At 38.9% G+C, this 23,478-nt stretch overlaps 1 protein-coding gene and 1 long non-coding RNA gene across 6 annotated transcripts in view; both read right to left on the reverse strand.

Annotated features, from left to right (window-relative positions):
• The window catches only part of LOC109412528 (AF4/FMR2 family member lilli), a 635,361-nt gene that overhangs the window by 278,725 nt on the left and 333,158 nt on the right, over positions 1-23,478 (reverse strand). The gene's annotated exons all lie outside the window — the stretch shown is intronic.
• LOC134288224 (uncharacterized) overlaps positions 1-23,478 on the reverse strand; it is a 125,971-nt gene that overhangs the window by 59,499 nt on the left and 42,994 nt on the right. The window contains exon 2 of the long non-coding RNA XR_009997825.1: positions 9,516-10,849. This is a non-coding gene — a long non-coding RNA (uncharacterized LOC134288224). The remainder of the gene's footprint in view (positions 1-9,515; positions 10,850-23,478) is intronic.

Raw genomic sequence — 23,478 nt, forward strand, 5'->3', positions numbered from 1 at the left:
ATGGAGCGTTTCTATTTATTTATGGGTGCAATAAATAGGCTGCCATTTCTCATTGTTTCTTGCCTCATAAACATTCCTTGGGTGAAAACTAACGGAACAAAACAAAGGCGACCCAAATTGGACGTTCCGATCACGAGTTATGGGCGGAGAATCGAAATCACTAAAGCAGCGGTCACCAAAGTGCGGCCCGCGGGCCGCACGTGGTGTCCAGTTCTCTTTGTAGCCGCAGACTTTCTTGCAATATTTCTTAAGGAGGTTGTGGTACTTCCAAAATAATGTAAAATAACGTGTTTAACGTTTCACAAATGGATCCTTAAGGTGCAATACAAGCAGTTGAAAAAGTAGACCTGAGGATTACTGCACTAAAGCATTCACGACAGTAATCCCTGGAAAAAGATTCCCTGTAGAAACCCAGGGAGGAATCACTGAAAATCACAGAAAAAAACACGGAAGGCATCCCGACTGGAAGCTTGGCAGGAATCTCTGAAAGAATTATTGAAGAAATCCCTTGAAGAATGGAAAAAAATGCGTGAAGATTCTTTGAAAGGACCCAGGCACGAATACTTAAAAAAATCCCGCCAAGATTCCCTGAAGAAATTTTTGAAAGAATACCACAAGGAATCCTTGATAAAATCGTTGCAGGAGCCCCTGAAGGAATCCTTTACGAAATCCCAGAAAGGATCTTTGAATGAATTCCAGCAGTAATCCTCGATGGAATGCCGGTTAGAAAACCTGAAAGAATACTTTCAAGAAAGCAGGCTTGTCCGCACTGAGCGCATGAAAATTCTGCTCCTTGGATTTACACCATCAAGCACATCAAAAAATAGAAATCTTTTCATCTTATCAAATAAAAGAATGTTGAAATATTGTAAATGTCATTTCGAACTGTCAAAAAACCGCACCGCAGCGCCGCACGGGCCGTTCAAAGTGAAATTCACTAGTGTTTTCACCCGGGTGAAAATCTCTGCGCGCTCCGTGTGGCCGATTCTCCAACATTAGCATAATAAACGTGCACAGCCCTCACTCCGGAATCACTGATGATGACAAAGACGCATTTTACGCGCAGCTCGAACGCGAGTACGACCGCTGCCCAAACCACGACGTCAAGATCATCATAGGGTATCTAAACGCTCAGGTAGGCCAGGAGGAGGAATTCAGACCGACGTTTGGAAAGTTCAGCGCCCACCAGCTGACGAACGAAAATGGCCTACGCCTCATCGATTTCGCCGCCTCCAAGAACATGGCCATTCGTAGCACCTTTTTCCAGCACAGCCTCCCGTATCGTTACACCTGGACTGGACATCACCACAACAAACGGAATCGCAAATCGACCACGTTCTGATTGATGGACGGCACTTCTCCGACATTATCGACGTCAGGACCTATCGTGGCGCTAATATCGACTGTGATCACTACCTGGTGATGGTTAAATTGCGCCCAAAACTCTTCGTTATTAACAATGTACATTACCAGCGGCCACCCGGTACGATCCAGAGCGACTGAAGCAACCGGATGTCGCCACCGCATACGCGCAGAATCTCGAGGCAGCGTTGCCGGACGAGGGTGTGCTCGATGTGGCCCTAGATGTGGCCCCTCTAGAGGACTGCTGGAGTACAGTCAAAGCAGCCATCAACAACGCAGCCGAGAGCACTATCGGGTACGTAGAACGGAGTCGACGAAACGATTGGTTCGACGAGGAGTGCAGAGCGGTTCTGGAGGAGAAGGATGCAGCGCGGGCGGTAATGCTGCAGCATGGAACCTGACAGAATGTGGAGCGATACAGACAGAAGCGGAAGCAGCAGACCCGTCTCTTCCGGGAGAAAAAGCGCCGCCTGGAAGAAGCGGAGTGCGAGGAAATGGAACTGCTGTGCCGTTCACAAGAAACACGTAAGTTCTACCAGAAGCTCAACGCATCCCGCAAAGGCTACGTGCCGCAAGCCGAAATCTGCAGGGATAAGGACAGGAGCCTCCTGACGGACAAACGTGAGGTGATCGAAACGTGGAAGCAGCACTTCGACGAGCACCTGAATGGCGAAGACAATGTAGGCACGGAGGACCAAGGCAGCGGAGGAAATGACTATGTTGGTGCAGCAGAGGACGGGAACGCTACCACGCTGAGGGAAGTTAAGGATGCCATCCACCAGCTCAAAAACAACAAAGCGGCTGGTAAGGACGGTATCGCAGCAGAACTTATCAAGATGGGCCCGGAAAAGTTGGCCACCTGTCTGCACCAGTTAGTAGTCAAGATCTGGGAAACCGAACAGCTACCGCAGGAGTGGAAGGAAGGGATAATCTGTCCCATCCACAAGAAAGGCGACAAGTTAATGTGTGAGAACTTTCGAGCGATCACCATTTTGAATGCTGCCTACAAAGTGCTATCCCAGATCATCTTCCGTCGTCTTTCACCTAAAGTAAATGAGTTCGTGGAAAGTTAACAAGCCGGTTTCATCGACGGCCGGTCGACAACGGATCAGATTTTCACCGTACGGCAAATCCTCCAGAAATGCCGTGAATACCAGATCCTAACGCACCACCTGTTCATCGACTTCAAAGCGGCATACGACAGTATCGACCGCACAGAGCTATGGAAAATCATGGACGAGAACAGTTTTCCCGGGAAGCTTACCAGACTGATAAGGTGTGCAGAACAGCGTAAGGATTTCGGGTGAACTATCCAGTTCATTCGAATCTCGACGGGGACTACGACAAGGTGATGGACTTTCCTCCCTACTATTCAACATCGCTTTGAAAGGTGTTATGCGACGAGCCGGGCTCAACAGCCGGGGTACGATCTTCACGAAATCCAGCCAATTTGTCAGTTTGCGGATGACATGGATATTATTGCTACATAGAACATTTGGAACGGTTGAAGTGGAGCGGACCTGGTGTGATGGTTAGAACACTTGACTATCACGCCGAGGACCTGGGATCGAATCCCACTCCCAACAAACTCACAAAATGTGAGTTCTTCCTTCGGAAGGGAAGTAAAGCATGGGTCCCGAGATGAACTAGCCAAGGGCTAAAAATCTCGTTAATACAGATAAAAAAAATTGGAACGGTGGCAGAACTGTACAGTGTACACCTGTCTGAAACAAGAAGCAGCAAAGGTCGGACCGGAGATGAATGCGGCTAAAAAAAAGTACATGCTGGTAGGTGGGACTGAGCGAGACAGGACAAGCCTTGGCAGCAATCCCAAGTAACAATCCTAATTCTATTTTGTTTTATTTGTTTTTATGATGGTTTTATCGGAACATTGCATATTCTAGTTGATCTTATCGGAGTTTCAGTTGAGCACAACTATTCTTCGTCAATATGTGGTTTTATAAACATCTCCAAGAATACTTGAGGTTCAGTTCATAAAACCATAAACATAACAAGAACTGTTGAACTTGTTTTCAGTTTTATAAGGTTCTTGTAGTTATCCTCAATCATCCGTTCTTGATCAAGAGCAACTATTCTCGCATAAGAACAGTTTGGTACATGAAAAATACAAGAAAAACTCAAGCATCAGATTTTGATTCTCATCGTTCCATTATTGCTGCCAATCAAGAACACCTACCAGGATACCCAACTTGCATAAGATGAAATGAATTTAAGACGTTCTTGATGGAGGAAAACCAGGCTGCATTGAGAACGTTATAAATTCTAGTATTCTTGAGTTATACTTTTAGCTCTGGCATGAGTTGAAAGAAATTTAGGACGATCTTATGGTGATGTTGATTAAAACCATCGATGATGGACCGACCACCGACCTAGATTTCAACGCCATGTTGATAAAACTCATGAGCAATGTTCGCATGACCAGGAATTATATTTTTAAATATTTTATTAGTGCGATATAATGGAAGCGCGTTGCAATTTTTGCAAGTATCTTGCAACATATATACGATGACTTTTGCATGGCATTTGGCATCCTTGTTACACCCCGGAAATATTTCCAATTTGTGTAATAAATTAATCCCGATTACAATAATGTGTCATTTTCATTGTGTTTTTAATTTCAATTTAATTCACCAAACTTTTCTGTCGACATAAAAGCTGCATCAACAACAACACTGACAAATTTATTATCGTTCTATCGTGCACTTGAAGAATTCTACAAGGAGAGTGCAATTCGCCTTGAGGACAACTTGGGAAGTACAACAAGTTTTAAGAGAAATTTAAAAACAACTCTCCAAGAGCATCTTAGGATGGGCCTCCCGAGCAGAAGGGCATACCTTACAAATACCATGCGAAGAGCAACATGTGCTCTAATACCTAAAATTGTTATTGCTGCGTTATTCTACAAAATGTTATGAGAACATCACAATAACAGTTGGAGGTATTTGAGCAGAGTTTGGTATTGATGTAGTATTTGTTGGTTTAGCGGTGAAAATAGCCGAAGAACAAGATTTGCTATTATATCATGAAGTTATCATTAATAACAAGAAATGTTATTAGTTCGTTATTCAATAACTTTGGGATAACAAATACAGCACTTGAAATTTCAGGTATGCATTCATTATTGAAATAACAAGACTTGTTATTTTCTAGGTGTTATTTATACAAAATTTTGGTATTCGTTTTTGTTATTTTGCCTCTTATTACCACCTAATGAAGGACATATCAAGGTATAGTAGTATTGAGGATAAATACCATGATATGTTATTCTCTTGTTATTTTCTTCTGCTCGGGCTTGTTACGGGGTGGACTTTCTTCGGAACGAATTGACAAAAATTGAAAGCAGCTTTCGGTTGGAGCAGCTTCAATGCTGGAAATACATAATTTATTATACTACATGTAAACTAATTAATTAATACTAAAAACTCTCATACATTTTGCTATCTTCACTCGCACTACGTCCACCTCTTACCACAACAGTTTACTTTTAGGGCATGTTGCAAGAATGCCGGACAACAACCCTGCAAAGTTGGTGTTTGCTAACCATCCGGTTGGTACAAGAAGGCGTGGACCGCAGAGAGCACGATGGGCGGACCAGGTGGAGCGTGATCTGGCGAATGTTGGGCGTGACCGACGTTGGAGAGCTGCAGCTGCAAATCGAGTATTATGGCGGCAAATTGTTGATTCAGTATTATCAAAAACTTGATGTTAATTAAATAAATGAATGAAATGAAATAGGGCACATTCCCTTCTCATTGATGAATTCCTGGAGGAATCTCTGATGGCACCGCTTGAGCGATTCCTGAAATAACGTATGGTGCAACTGAATGGACACAAATATAACAAATTGATAGAATCCATGTAAAATCTTTGCTAAAGTGATTCTGAAAACATTGAAGAAGTCTCTAAAGATATTTCCGAAAGTATTACTGGAGAAATTTCAGAATGAATTTCTTGAACTACTTTCGAAAAAAAAACTGGAGAAATCCCCTAATAAAAATTTTAAAGAAAATCTAAACAGTTGTCTTAATGAATTCCTGGAGGAATCCATAGAGAAATTCCCAGAAGTACGCTTGGAGGAAATTCTGGAGGAATTTCTGAGAAAATACATAGTGGAACACTCGGCGAAATTTCTGATGAAATCTCTGCATGAATTTCTGCAGGAATCTCTGCAAGAATGTCTTCCAGCCTTTTCATAAGAATCCTTATAAGAATCTGTAGAAAATTTATGAAGGAATCCTTGGAAGATTTTCTGAGACTTTCTAAGGAAGAGAAATGTCTTGAACGAATGTCCAAAGGAACGTGAAGAAATCTTGGGAATTTCCTTAATAATCTCTTGTCGAATTTCTAAAGCAATTCGTGGAGATTTTTTTTTAAAGCTTATTAGAAAATATTGAAGAAGTTCTGAATATCTGATTCTCAATGTATCCGTGAATCGTTTTCTAAAAACAATCCCAGGAGTATTTTTGAGAAAGTTCATGAAAAGTTTTCTAGATGATTACTTTGATTTTTTTTTTTTTGAGGGTTCTCTATGAAAAAAATCTGAAGAAATTCGTAGATGAATTTCAGGTAAAAATGCGAGATTTTTTGAAAGAAATCCTTGATGAAATAAAGGAATCCATGCCACATTTTTGGAAGCTATCCGTGCAAGCCTTTCTTAAGAGGTGTTCTTTCAGAAATTTCTGAACGACAAGAAGATTCTGTGAAACAATTTCTTAAAGATTTCTTGGATTATTTTTTAAACTAAATCTACGAAGTATTTCCAAAGGAGTTAATGAAAGAAGTTTCTTTGAACTCATGTAAGATTCATTAAATGAATCCTAGGATGGATTGCAGCAAGGGCTATTGAAAGAATTATTCTGTGGAAGTTTTATCGAAGCAATCTGTGGAAAAAAAAATGTGAAGAAGTCTCTGGAGGAAAATCTTGAGATTTTTCTGAAGAATTCCTCGAAAAATTTGTGAAGAAACCTCTAGGGCAGTTTCTGTAGGAAGCCATGCAACAAATTCTCGATTAGATCTCACATTTTTGTTTTAATGAAACTCTGGAATCTCTAAAGGAATTTCTGAAGAAATCCCAGTACCATTTTCTGACAGTAATATAGGTTTTAAAACAACTGGAGCAATTTCGAAAGCAAACCCCGGAGAAAGTTTTGAAATAAATCCATGGAAGATCGCTTAAGAGAATGCTTAAAGAAATTTCCGACGCATTTTTCGAAAAAAAAAATCTAGAATAGTCCCGAAAAAATAGGGTAAGCCTCTCAAGGATTTTCTAAAATAAATTACAAACTCATATACAACTTTCTGACACAACTTTTTGTGAATCTTCTGGAGCAATCCCTAGCTCCTCCTCTCTCCTCTTCTTGGCGTAACGTCCTCACTGGGACAAAGCCTGCTTCTCAGCTTAGTGTTCTATGAGCACTTCCACAGTTATTAACTGAGAGCTTCCTCTGCCAATGACCATTTTGCATGTGTATATCGTGTGGCAGGCACGAAGATACTCTATGCCCAAGGAAGTCAAGGAAATTTCCTTTACGAAAAGATCCTGGACCGACCGGAAATCGAACCCGTCACCCTCAGCATGGTCATGCTGAATACCCGTGCGTTTACCGCCTCGGCTATATGGGCCCCTAGCGTAATTTCTAAAAAAAAAAATGAGAAATTGCTGTTGGAACTTGTGTTGAAATCCTCGGAACAATTTTCACAGTAATCCCAGTACATTTTTTAAAGGAACTTTTGAAACATTTTCTGAAAAAAAAACTCAGGAATAGTTTCTGAAGGCATCGCTGAAAGTTTTATTGAAGGAATATCTGGAGTACTTTCTGAATAAATGTCTAAAGAAATATCCGAAGGAATCTCAGAACGAAGTTTTGTAAGAATCCATGGAGGAATTTCTGCTCAAATTCATGGATATTTATCTGAAAAAAATGGAGGAATACCAGAAGTAAATTATGCAAGATTCTTTAGTGGAGCGGACCTGGTGTGATGGTTAGAACACTAGACTATCACGCTGAGGACCTGGGATCGAATCCCGCTCCCGACAAACTCACTAAATGTGAGTTCTTCCTTCGGAAGGGAAGTAAAGCGTGAGTCCCGAGAAAAAAAAAAGATTCTTTGAACGATTTTTTTTGTGGAATTTGTACAATAGGAAGAATTTATAAATCCCTGAAGAAAAGTCTCGAATGAATCCATAGAAGATTCTTTCAAAGAATCCGTGAGGGAATTTTCAGCCGAATACTCGGACAAGTTTCCGAAAGATTTTTTAGAAGAATTTCAGAAGAATATTTTGATAGATTTTTTCAAGGAATTCCATATAGATTCTCCAAACGAATGCCTGGAGAAATTTCTGAATAAATTATCCAGAGGAATTACTGAAGCAATCTACGGCCGAAATTCTCCAACAACCTCTGGAATTCTTTGTGATAAATCATGGAGGAATTGGTGATGTAATTCATGCTAGATTTCGTAAAAGAATTCTTTGTGACACTTCTGTAGGAACACATGAAAGATTTTATGAAATAATTTGTGACATGATGATTTGATTTGGGAAGTTTTCTTCGGAAGCTGTCGTAATAAAGTTGAAAATTCTTGGTTCACTTATTTTTATTTAACACCGTAGAATGGCAACAAAAGGCAACCGAGCAGATAGCGGTACAAACCTACACTACTCGTACAGAGAGATCGTTCGACATACACAGCACAACGAGTAACCACGCTCTATCAAGTGCTTGTCACGAATTTCTAAATTTCCGAAAAAAAAACTCGTTGTGGAATTTCAGAAGGGACCCTGGAGGTTTTTTTAACAATTCGTAAAAGAATTCCAGGGTAAATTTTCGGAGACATTTTCAAAGGCATCCATGAAAGGTTTTCTGAACTTTTTGAATATTTTGGGGCATTTACGCAGATAACGTTTCTGTATGTCCATCGCTCAAAATACTGGCTTTTGAATCAAATATTCATATTTTTAGAGACAAAAGATTTCGATCGTAACAAGCTAGCGAGATAGTGATTTATTCGTTATTTAGCAAGAATTACTCATATATGCCAAAAACTCCGAACATTTTATCGAAAACTCAGTTTTCATGCAGTTTTTATATGTTTTATTACATTTTTATATACAATTTAAATAAAAATACAATAAAAAAAGCTTTGATTTTATGTGAAATTCGATTTTACAGATATTTTGCAAATTGAAATGTCCACTAAATCAAGGTATACCTGTACGATGAAATGGAACTGCTGTGCCGAAATAGGATCTAGGAAACCAATCAACTACATCGTACTGGAAGATGTAAGGCGATGAGCCACACTCAACAGCCGCGATACGATCTAAAAAATCCGGTTAAATTGTGTGATACATTGACATCACGGGCGTACATATGGAACGGTGGTATAACAAATTAACTTTTGTAAAGTTTGGACAAAACATAGTTATTGAAACATCTAAAGAAAGGCTTGTTGGTCTAGTGGCTACCGCTTCTGATTTGTATGCAGAAGGTCTTGGGTTCAATCCCTGGCCCGTCCCTTTCCTCCTACTTTGTATTTCTACGTACTTTTTCTTCCTCCTCTCTACATATACAACTCATGTACATATGTTCGTTCATAGCAATCGCTAGAACTAGATACGGATTGAAAAATAAATCAGTTTCCCTTCCTTCCAACTTTCACTGCACAGTGTCTATCAGATAACGCCTAGGAGTTATGCAATCATGCGAACTGTGCCGCACATCTTCAGAATAATAAAAAAAACACACACACACAATTCTATCACCTTACACCTGGCATCCACGCACCAATATGTGAACCCTCTATCAACCACATCCTACCAACACTCCGACATCCGCATAAATTTGTGCAGATGCAGAGGTATATTCGGTCGGATGTGGATACAAACGATTGCAATTATCACTTCTTTCATCTTCCCCACATTGACCTGCAAGCTGACGTGGCAGGCGCCATTGTCGCCTAAAATAGAATATCACCAACGCTCACACACTGAAGATGCCTATTAATCCTGGCAAATTTCTAATTGGTTCCTTGTGTGAGTGTAGCTGGTCTGGCAATTACTGGAGTAGCATCTACGGGCGGTCAATCAAGCTCAAGCTCAGTATAATTATTAACACATCTAAGATATTTACCTTTGAAACAAGCACAACCCATGATGTATCCCATCATTGGAACAGGTAGCAGTTGGTGCACTAACGGTAGGAAAACAATAAAATCGGGAACTGCTGGAACCGGTAGTCACGCTCCGCGGACTATCAGTTCTTCGTCGTCTACAACCGAGGAGTTCCGCTGCCTGCAGCGGATTTCTCCGGCGCCAAAACCAACCAACCCGTCGCTTCTTTCGTAGTCTTCTGCTGTGGTGGCGGCGGCGGCTGTGGACACCGTTACCGGTGACGTCGTACTCTACGTCCTGATGACAATGACGATTCTCGGATAATAACTGTTCTATTGGTGGTGGCGTCCCACTCTGCTTCGTCGTCGTCGTCTTCGTTGTCAAAAATGTTGGAGGGAGCCGTGAGTGAAGACGATTGATGACTTTCATCTCACACACACAACCCCGCGGCCGGCCGGGTACCCCGGGCCGTTTCCGACAGTTCGGCTCCGCGGTCGTTTCAGGTCGATGATATTCTTCTATCACTTTGTCACGTGACCTTGTGTTTCTGTTTCACGGCTTTTTGGAAATGATTGATTGCAATCCAACAGCTGCGGTTCACTGTTATCAGTTGGTTAAACTCGCATTTTTCTCTTCCCGGAATAACCGATTATTTCATTACACTGGAGGCTTCTTCCGTTCACTGATCCATCACAGACTACGCTCTGAGTTTTGTCGAGTATTCGTTAATTGAAATAATTTACTACTTAAGCAACTAGCTACTTATAGAATTAAATACTACAGGCAACGCATACACGAACCAATTTGAGAATTCACTAACTCTTCATCATTCGTTTGAACTCCACACAAACGGTTTCTCAGTACGCTACGTGGATACAACCTCGCCCTCGCCGAAAGCGCAGTTATTTAATCACGAACATTTAGCAAAAGTACTAAAATTTAATTGCACTTTCCATACAAACTGTCCTAACGACCATCATCTCCATCACCTGTCACTGACACTACTGCTGCTGATGGCCTCCCTCGCGTTGTTAATTTGCAGCATCCCTGCGACTATCATCACTCGTGTGCAACCAGCTGATGCTGCCTGCTGCTGTCGTTAACAATACCGTAGACTAGGACGATGGTTCTTGTCGTCGTCGTCGTTGCCGTTGCTCGTAGACACTGTGATTCGTTTTCATGTTGCACTCTCACTCTGCCCCGTCTCGGAGTAAATAGTCCTTTGTTTGCATTTATTTTGCATTTTTTGCACTACACTTGCCACTCATTTTTCCCTCATCACACATCGCGCACATTCAGGACTCTAACGTCATCTTTATGGTGCTTCTGCTTCTTCGTTGAGGATATCCACTGCTGAAAATCAAGAAGTACCGTCGCAACTGAATGCACAACTCTTCTTCCATTCAGCTACAACAGTCATAGGGAACAGTCTAGGACCCGCCCGACAGACATTCCCAAGTCGAAGTGGGGGTGGCGGTGGCACCCTGACACAAAAGAATTTTCCATGCACATATTTTCCCAAGAGTTGCATTTTCTTCGGGTGCAGTGCACCGCATCGTCGTCGTCGTCGTCGACGTCGAATGATGATGGAGGGAAACCGGCGGAAACGATTCAATCCATTTGCTGTGTACCTATGTGTGCTTCCAAGTTGTTTCGCAACCAGATACGCATTTTTACACTGACTGACTTGCTGACTGACTAACTGTGGCGTGAACACAAGGTGCACCAAGGATCAGGAATGCTAGGTCAGATAGAGGAAGGACGACGTTCTGGGGTCGGTGGTATGTTCTTCATTCTTTACACTTGGGTGGGTTGCTGTTTTTGCACTTGTTTACTATCGTTTGCGTGGAAATTTCGATGGGAGTTTGGGGTGGTTGATTGATGCATGATGATGGAAAATTTTGCAAGAGTTGCTTGCTTTGGCAATTTGTTGTATTCTTTGTTCATTCAAACAGAAACTATTTTCTGCGATCAAGTTGCTTATCAAACAGCGAGTGACTTTGTACTAATATTCCTGTCTTTTATTAAAACTAGAATCCCAAGTAACAATTTGAACTTCAATTGGTTTTGAGAGGGCTTTGAAATAGTCATAAAATAAAAATGATTTAATTTTGGTTTCCTTATGGTTTTAGGAGCCTTCTTGTCTAAAATATGTCACTGAGTCGAGTCAAGTACAAGACACTGAAGACGACCTTACAGTTGAGGTCGAAATACGTATCTGTCAAAAGATGCAAATTCTTAGTGGAATTCAAAGGAACAGTACTTAACGCGATTTTTTTTTTTATTTACAGATATTCCCCTAACAAGCCCAGGTTAATCATCATGTCACTCGAGTTATTTCATGATCAGGTGATTAAAAATAAACACTATCACCCAAGTAACATTTGGATGACCAATTAGTCTTGTAGAGGTTTTTAGAACCGTCATAAAACCTACTACATTTTATTTTGCATTTTTTTTTCTTTACTAGTAAAAGCCTCACTAATAAAGAAAAAAAAACTGCATTTATGGTGCTTCTAAGAACCTCTTCTAGTCCATTTAACTAAAAAAATGTTACTAGGGCACCCAGCTACATCAAATTTTCTTTAATTATAAAACCTTCTTCTTGTGACCTATGTGGATATTCAGAAGTAGACACAGCCTCCAAAATAACAATTTCATATACTTATAGAGTAGAGTGGCTCAAGCTAACATGAAAAAAAAAAACACATGTCAAAAAGTTCGATGGGCCCCCTCCTCATTTTGTTCTATGACGCCACGATGCTATGGTCAAATTTTCAGCTTAATCGGTTAACATTTGGGCGGTGCTAAACTGCCGTTCTAAGCAAATCTGTACCATGTTGTTTTTCTACGCATACAGTCCCACTGCTCTCACTTAAATTCCATCTTAAAATCGATGTCAGAAAGATGCTTAACGTTATCGTGGAATATTCATTTGTGATGCAAAATGGAAAAAGTATCAAATTAACTTCAAATGGCTCTGTTACTAAGAAAAACACGGGAAAAATGCAAAACAACATGGGACAGATATGCTTAGAAGGGATGTAAACTCGTTTGAAGTTTTTATGGGAGTTTATATGGGAAGACGTCGTTTTTTGCATTTTTCTCTTGAGAGGCTCTACTTTTTGTTAACCCGGGAGCGGTCGCGTCGTGTACTGAGTACACGCACCATGAAAAATACACGCTTGTGATACATAGCGTGAACGTAGTTCCGTTGCAGGTAGCAGAAGACACGACTGCTCAAGGGTTAAACCACGTAACCGGTTATATAGAATTATAGCCTAGGATATGCAAAAAAAAACTTTGTCGAAGACCGCAATGTTATCAGACAGTTGTGAAAAAAAGCTATAGCTCAGATAGTACACGCTCAATTAGTGAGATTTTATTGCTATTGTCATTCCTTTACGTGTTGAATGTTAAGTACCACCAGATGGTCTGTAAGTAATTTATGTTCTCACAAGCTTCAAATGACTTTGTGGTCTTCGACAAAGTTTTTCGGCACATATAAGGCGCCTTAAGGCTATAGTTCAATATAATTGGTTACGAGATTTAAGAAAAAATAGAACCCCTCACGAGAAAAACGCAAAAAATAAGTTTTTCCTTATAAACTCCCATACAAACTTCAAATGAGTTTAGCACCGCCCGAATGTTGACGGATTGAGCTGAAAATTTGACCATAGCATCGTGGCGGCATATAGAACGAAATGAGAAGGGGGTCCATCGAACTTTTTGACATGTGGTATTTTAAGCCACGCTATTATACAGTGATGACCCGATTTTATCAGCCAATATCATTTGAGGCTGAGTACCCATACTAGACATTAACACGGTAGACATAAGGATGTTTGTCATAAAGTACGTTTGACATTAAGACATTAGGCATAACAGACGTCAGGCATAATGAGCTTTTAAAATAATGGCAAATTATGCCTATAGTCCATTATACCTAACGTCCTTTTGCCTATCGTCTTCATACATAGCGTGGCCATTTTTGTTTTATCATGTTTTAACCAAAAAAAAAAGACAGGAAGACGAGGTTTCATTAATTGTTATAGGTTCTTCAATTATAACAAGTTTTTATCTTCCCGAGAAAAATGTTTGAAAATTTTGCGCGAGTTCGGACATAGTTTTTCCGGCTTTTCTTTATGAACTTTCTCCACGGTGGAAAATTTTGTGGAAACTTTTTACACTTCGTTTTTTTTTATTCCTGAGAAAATTTTCATTAAAAAACTTTGTTTCTACTTTGCTTCGTTCTTGAGTTATGATTTTTCAAAAAACATTTGGACATTTTTAAACAAAATTGGCCATAACTCGAAAACGAATAAAAAGTGCATTCCAAAAATTTCAGCAATTAAAGCTTATGAAATAACCTTCTCAAACATATTTTTTTGAAAATTTTCCACGAGTTCCGGCATAGTTTTTCCGGCTTTTCTTTACGAATTTTTCCCAACTGTGGAAAATTTTGTGGAAAACTTTGTCCAGTTCATATTTTTTTTTTTGATTTCTGAGAAAATTTGCTTTTATTTTCTAAAAACAACTTTGTTTCTACGATGCTTTGTTCTTGAGTTATGATTTTTCAAAATAAGTAGTGTTAGGGGAAAACAAGAAATTTCCACCTGAGTTTTCCGGAAAAATAGGCGTCCCTGAATTTTTCTCATTTTTTTTTTATTCATTTATCCATGAGCCCTGCCTGTGGAAAAAAGTTTCATGAAAATCTGAGACCCTTCGGCCCAGTTTGAATGATAATAAAAAAAATGCCCATGTCCTATTTTAACCTGTAAACATCTCCTCAAGTTTAATCCACATTTATAGCGCTCTGGTGTCTGGTGAGCATTATGAAATCTCAGCTGTCTAATTTCTATGGCCTATTTTCAGGATATTTTAGGCAAAAATCAACTATATTATGTTCAAATACCAGATCTTATTTTTACATAGCAATTTTCAAACTAGGATTTCTATTCCTTATTTGGTCCCCAATTTGAGTTTTCATAGAAGTCGTCTATATGAAAAAGCTGTTTGCATGTCTTTTAGGTAATTATTTCCCAAAATAGCCTAAACGTTAGCAATAATGCTGAGAAAATTCCTGAACGACTTCGCGGAACAATCCTTGCAAAAAATCCTATGTTCCTGGATAAATCCATGACTGCAAGAATCCCTAGAGTAAATCCTAGAAGATGTTCTGGATAAATCTCTGTTGAAATTCTTGGAGAAATCTCCAGAATATTTCTAGTAAGAACCTCTTGAGAAACTCCTAAAAAAATACTGTATTAATCACTGAAGCAAATGCCAGAGAAATTGCTGTGAAAAACAGTTTCAGAAGAGTAACTGGTGGAATTCCTAGTAAAATCGATGAAGAAATCTGTGGCAAACAATGGAAAAATATCTTGGGGGAATCCATGGAGAAATCATTGAGAAGAACTGTTGGAAAGATCTCTAGAGAAGCTCCTGGGTAAATCCTAAGGTTAAAAGTCACGAATAAAAATAAATGAAAAACATGTTTCGCATAAAACATCAACACTGATTTGAATTTTAACTACTAACGATTACTTGGGACGCTTTGACTGAGAGGAAAAATTCCACAAAACACAAAACATGTTTTGTGTAATACTGAGAATGCCACAATTTGTCGTTCATTCAGATTTCAGGTTTAGGTTTTCAGTATTTCAATCAAGGTTTCATCACGTTACGTAATGTTTTCATGACTCCATGTCATTATTTCACGACTTGCCAACAAGGCTAGATGATTCAGTACCATGCAAATTCTATTCATGCAAATGGGAATGACGCTGTCATAATGTTAACATCGTGTTAACAGTTTTAACTGTTCATGATGTCATGAATTATAGTCACGGTATCATGAAGCATCTAGTCATGACTATTGAAGCATGAATCAGGCAACAAATTTTCTCGCCTTTTTTCTCCCCTGTTGGGGGAATTAAGCCACTGCGTCCAATAAGCTGAACTTTTGTGGCAGTTCTCGCTTTACGATTCTTGGTATCTTTTTCTAGATTTCCTGCTTTTTTGCTCATTATATTCGGTTTTGTTCTGTTTCTGGCGTGATCCTTGACTGAATTTTGGAAACAAAATTAGAGGATCGTTCAGAAAGTCCTCAAAAATCCTGAAAATTACTCAGAATTCTGAATAGGCATCGTAAATTCCGAGCGATTTTGAGCAAAATTCCATGGGAATTTCGGAAGTGAATTCGCTTGGAACTCTAAAAAACGTTTGATTGGTTTCCTGGAAAACAATCCCTCGGAATTAAGAGAAAGATTACCACGTATCTTGAGGAGGATTTCTTCGGAATCATGATGAGAGAAGTTCCCAAACAAACCCTTTGAAGTAAACCTTTGAGGGAATTTCAGAATGAGTTCTTGAAGAACCTCGGGGGAGAATTTTAGAATAATTCCGAATTTCCGAAGGAAGCCCGGAGTTATCTCTGGAGAAATTTATGCCAGAATCCCTAGAAAACCTCTACAGGAATTCACGGGTAAATCCTTGATGAAATTCCCACAAAAAAAAATGGGAGAAATTTCCAGAGAAATCTCTGACGAAATCCCTAAAGAAGCTCGTGGATAAGTTCCTAATGAAATTCTAGCAATACTCCCCTGGGGAACTACTTGAGAAATCCCTAGAAGAATTCCTGGGTTAATGCCAGCAGAGAGAAGAATTCCTGAGAAAACCTCCACACGCCTAGAGAAATCCACGAAAAATTCTCTGAAGGAAACCCCTGGTAAAATTCTTGGAAGAATTCTTAAACAAAGCCCTGGGAAGTTCCTGGTGAGATACCCACATGAATTCATGGAGACATCCCTGGAAAAATTCCTGTTTAAATCCCTACCCGGGTAGAGGTAAAATACTGACGATTAAAACATGATATTTGTTTGATTGATATAAGAGATAAAAGATCTGAAAATAATATCTGAAAAAAGTTCCTGGAACATCTGAACAATATCAAAATTTGATATTTCAAGATCATACGAATAGCTCGCTACTATTGGTTAGATCTTACAAAATCTAAATATGATTTGATGATGATGTTCCAGTAGTAAATTTATGATTTCATTTTCAGATCTTTCATCTCTTATGTCAAACCCATATTCAAAATATGCTATTATTGAGCTTTTTTTTTTCTCTACTCGGGTAGTGGGTTATCTGTAGGAGTCTGTGGCGGAATGCTTGGGTGAATTTCTGTAGAAACTCATTGATGAAGTCGTGGATAAATCTCGGGAGAATTTCCTGGTGGAATTCCTAGAATAATCTCAGTAGAAAATTCCAGAGACTTTTAGAGAAATCTCTATCTAGAGGAACTTCCGGAATAATCTCTGGAGTAACTTCCGTAAGAATCCTTGAAGACTTTCCTAGAAGAATTTCCAAAGTTTTCTTTGTCGAGACACGTGAAAGAATCCCTGGCGAAATCTGTAGAGGAATGCCTGAGAAAATATCTGAATCCCTAGAAAACTGCGGAGAAACCCATGAAGGTATTCCTGGTGGAATCTCCAAAGAAATCCATGGAGAAATCTCCAGAAGTTCAGAGGAAATCACTATCCAAATTCGTAGATGAATTCCTGATGGGATTTCTTGAGAAAATTATGGAGAAAACCTTATAAGAATCGCTAGAGGTGTGTTTCGTGTGTTTTTTCGAGGAATCTCTGGTGGATGTCCTGGGTGAATCCATGAAGCAAACCTTACATGAATTCGTGCAAAATTCTTGCGAAGAATTTCCGGAGAAACCCCAAAAGAAAACTCTAGAGTATAAAAAGACTCCCATAGAAATACTTAGAGAACATCCCGGAATAACTTCAGAAGTAATTTTCCGATGAATCCATGGAAAGATTCCTAGAAGAATAATTTAACATATTCTTAGGAAATTCTAGATTAACTTCTGGGGAAACTCGTGAGAAAATCCTTGAAACTGGTGGAATTCCTTGAAACAAGGAGAAATCTCTACCTTGGAAACACTTTTGAAGCATTTCGAGGCGAACCCTCGAAAAAACCCTTTGAGGAAACCCTGGAAAAATATCTGGAGGCTTTCCGGGAGAAACCCCTTGCATCCTGGATAAATCTTTGATAAAATTCCTGGATTAATTCCTGATGAAATTTTACGGTAGAATTCTCTAGCAATCCTTAACAAATTTTTTTTGGATAAATTCTTGATGAAATTCCAAAAGAAATCCCTGGAGCAATCTCTAGAAGAAATCCTGAATAATTTCCTGAATAAATCCGCGAAAAATAGCATTCAAAAGTCTCTAGATAAATTCTTGAGAAAATCCCTGGTGATAGTCTTACTGGATTTCCTGGGCGAATTCCCGAAGAAAGCCTTAGACGATAAATCGCTGTGACGAATAGGTGTGATGTTTGAAGCGCATGTCTTACACGTAGACGCCCAGGGATCGAATCTAAGTCCCGGCCAGACAATCTTACTAAATGCAAGTTTTATTTTTTGAAGGAAAGCAAAAGCTTGTATGCCGAGATAAAATAGAGTTTTAAAACATCGTTTATACCGATAAAACAACACCTTGTGGACTTCTTGAAATCCCTGAAGAAAACCTGTGAGGAATTTCTGAATAAAGTTCAGGTGGATTTCATGAAGAATCTTTACAAAAATTACTGGATAAATCCCTTGAGGAATTCTTGGATAAAGTCGTGGTCGTATTTCTGGAGTAATCTCTAGAGGAATTCCTATATATATTGCTGTTGACATTCTTGCAGGAAATTCTGTTAAAATATTTTGAGGATTCTTGGAAAAATCCATGTAGGGATTCAAGGTATAATTTCTATAGGAACTCCCCAAGAAATCCGCGGGTAAATCCCTGGAGGAATCGCTAATGTAATTCTTGGAGAAAACAGGGTGGCCACTCAGAGCAGCAAATAAAATTCCCGAGTTTTTCCCGGTTTTTCCGATAGCTTTTTGAATTTTTCCCGATTCTAAAATAGAATGATTTACAGTGAAAATTAAACGTAACTTACTAAGAAAAACTTAAGAGAATTAATATTGCATATTTTCAAATCCTTAGATTTAACATAGTATTCATATGAACTTGAAAATAAGTTATGTGTTGTTTGTCTCGTATCCAATGATGGGCATTGAAGTTACGACATCTTCATTAAAGATTTCATAAATTCATAAATGACTAACTAGTACAAATTATGCAGTTGTTTAAGCAAATAAAAATAAAAAGGATAATCCTGAGGGGGTCGAAATTCTCAGAGAATACACTATGTTTATAGGATTTACAAACTTATTATTAGTGGATTTCTTAGTAATATTCAAATAATCTCTTCTGAAAAATTCTTGGTAAGTTTGTTTGGGAAACTAATATATAAACTAATATAGGCAATAACAGAATGCCCAGAAAAAAAACATTCTGGATGAACTTCTGGTGGAATATCTGGAAAGATTACTCTTGAAAGAATTTTGGAAACGATTTCTAGGGAAATCTTCAGTGTAGTATTTTTGATGATCGTTTTCAAGATATTTTAATAGAAAACCAGTTTCGAACTTTATGGTAGCGTAAATGGCTACTGCAGAAAGACAGGCAGGTTACTTAGGCTGGAATCGTAAATTCTGAGAGATCAAAAAAATCTTAGCATCCGTCTAGCATTCCGTTATTTCATCAGCGATTGCAATATGAAGTTCTTAGAGATTTAATTAATTATCACATTTTCAGATATGTCAGGAATTCCTAAAAGATTAGTTGTTGAGAAAGTATTTCTCCCAAAATGTGAAGGCAGATTCATTATTTGGGAATTATTTATTTCCATAAATCATACAACTATATTGCTCCAGATGCTTTTCAATACTCACTGGAACTCCCGCGAGAAATTCAATTGGTAGTTTAACTAGAAACTACGAATACCCTAAATTCTCGAGAATTTGCAGAAACAGGAGTTTTACAAGGGACTTGCTAAAGTTTTACCAAAAAGGGATGCTAAAGTTTTACCAAATCGAGCTCCAGAATTGTTTTTCACTAACTATTTTGAAAATGTAAGAATGTTTTCACCAGAAGTCTGGATCAGTAACAGAATTTCATAATTTTTAAATTTAATTTATTCTTGGGGCAATTCATTCATTCATTCAAAATTTTATCAGCATCCTATCCAAATTTCTCAAAGACTTTTCGCTCAAAGGACAAAGGCTATAGCAAGCATTCTCCTAGAGATTGCACAAGGATATTTTTTTAGAAAGAAGTTATAATTTTTGTTATGTTTTATATAACTTTTATAGGACGCTTGATGTTTTCAGGCACACATCCTGAAATGCATATAAATATTTGAATGTATCTCAACCAATTTTTCCACCAGAATGTTCTTTAGAATATCTTTGAAATTGTTCAAATTGTGATGTTAGGCAACTTCATTATGATTAACTTTAACTGTCATGACTCGACGACAAGATATTAATTTCCAAGAATGGATTTTACGCCATTTCACCCACTATGTTATATAGTTCAACAGTTTCGTTTCCCACAGATTCCCGTACTTATGCTTCTGGATACTGTACAAATTTTAGAATCTTGGAAATTCCCGGTGACTAGCAACAATTCCCGAGGTTTTCCCGACTTTTTCCTGGTGGTTTCGAATTCCCGAGCTTTTCCCGGTTTTCCCGAAATTCCCGACTGGGTGGCCACCCTGAGAAAAGAAGAACAAAAGCTTAGCAGTGGTCTGGGATTCACCCCTGAGGTAGCAAAGAAAAAAAAAAACGGTAGCAATCTAATACGATAAATATATTTAACTCCAAAGAAGAAGAAGGGTGCACCTCGATAATGTAGACCACTATCAGCGAGTCTGTCTGGGTCATATTGACCTCAACATCCTTCTAGGATTAAATAACACACCCAAAGTTTTTTTTTTACTAAAATCGAAGTGCACCTGTCAAATCCAGCATAATTACAAATAAGCATCTAGCTTTTAAAAATTAAACACATAATCGAGCGCTTTACATTCAATAATCCATTCCACAAGCATATAATTCACTTATATTTCTGCTTCGAACTTGTTGCTAGAAAACAACCACCCGAGATTCTATATCATTCCGCGCTTTTATACTGCAGTAGAACCACCATAAATCCCAACACGAAGGACCCAACAGCACTCCCCAACAGCAATCGTGCACGGAAAAAGCGCAACAATTCTCCCTCGCTTAATTTTTGAACAGCACTTTTCGTCATTTGCCCTGGGCCCGGCTTCGTTCACCCAGTACCTATAGTGCTGGAAGCAGCAGAAGTTGCATCGCCAGCAGCAGGCACGTTCTTGATTGCAAATTCACCCCTCCTCTGCTTGGTTCCAGCCCCCCTGCTCCATTGGTGTTCCTTAGTGTTCTTTGTACCAGTGCACTACCACCACAATCACCAACAACAACAACACAATGCAATCGCTTTATAATTATAATAACCTTTATTTTTGTACTTCCCTACGCTTCGGTGGGAACTGTTGCAGAAAAGCATAAAAACAACGACTACAACAACAAAAACAGCTAACGATATAAAACAAAACAAGAAAATCACGAAACGTCATCAGTCAAACGGGGGGTTGTTTGTGAGGGATGCGGGTTCAACTGCCGCATTTTGTTATTGTTTTGCTGTGAGGGGTCGTTTGTGATACTAGGAAGGTTTGTTGGTGGTAGTGCAAAGGGATCAAACACGTCAAACAGGGCAAAGTTGCCACTTTCAATTAGTTGTTTACCTCTTTGCTAAATTATATATATTATGTTATATAAGTCGGCTCCGCAAAAGCATTCAACAACTGAGCCTTGAAAAAATATCCATGAACAATAATGGGTAAACTGTTTCTACAAAATCTTTCGATGTTTTTAACAAAATGCATTACATATTAACCGAGATATCATTTTTTTTTACAAATAAGAAAAAAACTGGCAGCACTGTCTACCGTCCAAACAACGACACTGACAAGCAGCAGTGAGAACTCTGAGAGCTCCAATGCGCATGTTCTCATACACATGAGATCAGGTGCATCCCGGCTGCTCTTCGCTCACACTCACACATTTCTCAGTCAGGACTGGAGTTGCTGTTTCGCATGTAGTGATGGTCTCCAAATACACCCCAAACCTCGTTCAGTGTATTAGTGATACTGTCGAGAAACCCATCCCTCATACCTTCAGAAGGATGAGATGGAAATGGGAGTAGTCCATCCTAATCCCGTTCTTCTCGGTGTGGATTAGCAGTGCAGAGAGAATCCTTTGCGGGAACAAATTCACGCTATTCGCTCTGTCTGTCAGTGTCTACAGTCTACAGTCTGTCTCTCGGAAAGCCAACTGGTATTGGGTATTAGATGGAGGAAAATGCTTACGCGGCACAAAACAAAACGATGAATGATAATGCAATACCCGGAAATTCGGGTCGCAAATGTTTGTGTTCATTCAGGCGGGGTTTTGTTTTTCGTCGGCGGCTGCCGCCACGGGGGAGCTCTGGGCCGAGATGAATGTTGGCAATTATGGTTGTTAATGGTACAAAGGGATTTCAGAGCTTCCGGGAAAATCGATTTGATGTTGTGGCGGTTGGGTCTACTTTAAAATAATTTCAATGGGCTTGGGTGGGCAATGAATATGAATGGGGTGATGGAATGAACTTCAGAATCAATCTGTTTTTTTTTCTCTTGAAAATGTGTTTCGGAAGAACCATCTGATTCGATTCGAAGATAATAGAGTGAACATTCAATATGGTTTTTCAAACCTATTGGATACTAACACCAAAGGCATACACAGAAAAGCAGCTGCATAGGATTGCCAGGTGAGTTCGTTCCTCGTTGTTCACTTTTATATTTTAACATACATGGAAATTCCGGGGGGAGGGTAGCCCAAGAAAGTTAAATGAACTAGTTTTCCAGGTAAATGTTCGTGGGGTGGCCAGGCTTTTGTCACGAGAAAATAATCATTAGGTTGTTTTCTGAAAGTCTCTGGTGAATTTAGCTTACCCTGCTACAACAAACCATCAGGTAGATCATTCCGTTCCGGTATGACTCCTGCAGCCATAGGTTATCCTTGAGTTGATGGTGGGTACACAACCATCATCATCATCCAAGTTTTTCTGCTTTCTTCTTCTTCTTTATGGCTCGACGTCCCCACTGGGACTTGGCCTGCCTCGCTTCAACTTAGTGTTCTTTGAGCACTTCCACAGTTATTAATTGAAGGGCTTTCTGTGCCTGACATTGCATGAATGTGTATATATATATATATATATATATATATATATATATATATATATATATATATATATATATATATATATATATATATATATATATATATATATATATATATATATTGTGAGGCAAGGACAATTATACACTATGCCCAGGGAGTCGAGAAAATTTGCTCGACCGCAACGGGAATCGAACCCGCCGTCTCCGGATTGGCAATCCATAGCCTTCACCACTAGGCTAACTGGAGACCCCGAAGTTTTCCTGCCTATTTCTTCTGAAATTGGATATTTAAATTAAAAAAAAAATTGATTTTGAAACTTTACACTAAAGAGAACCTTTTGCTGAGCATTTATATTGTTTGCTTATTGGATTTCGACTGTTTTGATACAGAACTTTGGGAGATGGCTTAGCAGTCTTGGTGGGAATTAAAAACGAGTTGTTTAAATCTTTCCCGACGTTTCGATCCGCTTTTTCAAGGGTTCTAAAATAGTTTAATGATCAATTTTCAAAATAATGTTACATTGTTATAATTTGACTTTAAGTTATCGATTTGTTACTGTTTTTTCGTCAAGATTAGTTTTTCATAACTCGTTTTTAATTCCCACTGCTAAGCCATCTCCCAAAGTATTATATTTTTTTCCAAGATTATTTTAAAATCAACTGCAAAACCCGACGAGGGATGATTCAACAAATCGCTCCCATACAATTTTAAAATAGGTTCCCGGGTACCAAAAATCATGAAAATTTGGAAAACGGCTTAGTTTGGTGCAGATTCAGAATATGGAATTATCTCAACACCGTTAAAGAAGACAATTGCATCAAAA

The sequence above is a fragment of the Aedes albopictus genome, chromosome 2 (genome assembly GCF_035046485.1).
Source record: "Aedes albopictus strain Foshan chromosome 2, AalbF5, whole genome shotgun sequence".
Classification (NCBI taxonomy): domain Eukaryota; kingdom Metazoa; phylum Arthropoda; class Insecta; order Diptera; family Culicidae; genus Aedes; species Aedes albopictus.